This window comes from Gossypium hirsutum, chromosome A06 (assembly GCF_007990345.1).
Source record: "Gossypium hirsutum isolate 1008001.06 chromosome A06, Gossypium_hirsutum_v2.1, whole genome shotgun sequence".
NCBI lineage: Eukaryota > Viridiplantae > Streptophyta > Magnoliopsida > Malvales > Malvaceae > Gossypium > Gossypium hirsutum.
In genome coordinates this window covers 78,727,698-78,729,004 of record NC_053429.1, presented here as the reverse complement: position 1 = coordinate 78,729,004, position 1,307 = coordinate 78,727,698, and the positions used below count along the sequence as shown (strand labels likewise).

The following is a 1,307-nucleotide window of genomic DNA, read 5'->3' as shown; positions in this document are numbered from 1 at the left end:
AACGCTTGATTTTTATTACTTTAGTCATTTTTACTTTTATTGTAATTTACTTTTTGTTTTCAGTTTAATTTTTCATTACTAAATTTTCTTTTAATTTACTTCTGGCAGGTTTTTATAGTTTATGACTAGACGAAACCCATCAGGACCTCTACTTTTCGACAGTGAGATCGAAAGCATAGCTCGCAAAAACTGAAGAGAAATAAGGCGAAGCCTACAATACAAAAAGGAAGGGCAAGAGAACGATATCCATACTATAACCGAGGAGATGGCTGAAAATTAGAATAATCCTCTACCTCCTGTGGTTGCTGCAAATCCAGTAGATCAGAATCCTGCTCCTCATACTATGTATAATTATACTAAACCTACTTTAATAGGAACTAGATTGAGTATAGTTAGACCTGCTTTGCTGCAACTAATTTTGAACTGAAACCTAACACGATCAAATGATATAACAGTTTATTCAGTTTGATGATTTACAGGACGAGGATCCAAACACTCATTTGGCGAATTTTCTGGAATTCTACGACACCTTTAAGATCAATGGCGTTTTTGACGATGCCATTCGCCTTCGGTTATTTCCCTTTTCATTAAGGAATAAGGCTAAACAGTGGTTGAACTCGTTACCACGAGGATCAATCACCACCTGAGAACAAATGTCCGAAATTTTTTTACTTAAATATTTTTTGCCTGCTAAAATGGCTAAACTGAGGAATGATATCTCTTCTTTTGTGTAGATGGATTTAGAAACTCTTTATGATGCATGGGAGAGATACAAGGACTTATTGCGAAGGTGCCCTCACCTTGGGTTACCTCTATGGTTGTAGGTTCAGACTTTTTACAACGGTGTGAACCTGTCAACAAGGCAACTGATCGACGCAGCCGCCGGTGGAACTTTAAATAACAAAACACCTGAAGAGGTTTAGAAATTTATCGAAGAGATGTCACTGAATAACTATCAGTGGCAAGTTATTATAACAAAGCCGATAAAAGCAGTCGGTGTTTTCAACCTCGACGCGGTCACTATGCTATCCAACCAGGTAGAACTTTTAAATAAAAAGGTTAATGGTTTGTATGGTTCTACTCAGGTACATCCAGTGATGAGGTGTGATTCAAATGGACAAGGAGTACACAATACAGATTATCTATCCTTCAACCCTAGCACCGAGGAGGAACAAGTCCATTATATGGGTAGTAATTCTAGACCTCAAAATAACTCGTATAGTAACACTTATAATGCAGGTTAGAGGAACCATCCCAATTTCTCGTGGGGTGGTCAAGGAAATCAAAGGCCACAACATCCCCCAGGC

The 1,307-nt window shown here is 38.0% G+C and overlaps 1 non-coding gene across 1 annotated transcript; it reads right to left on the bottom strand.

The window, feature by feature from the left end:
• Positions 1 to 701: 701 nt before the first annotated feature.
• Positions 702 to 808, bottom strand: LOC121231025 (small nucleolar RNA R71). The gene has a single exon (XR_005929094.1). It is a non-coding gene; the product is annotated as a small nucleolar RNA R71 (small nucleolar RNA).
• Positions 809 to 1,307: the final 499 nt, after the last annotated feature.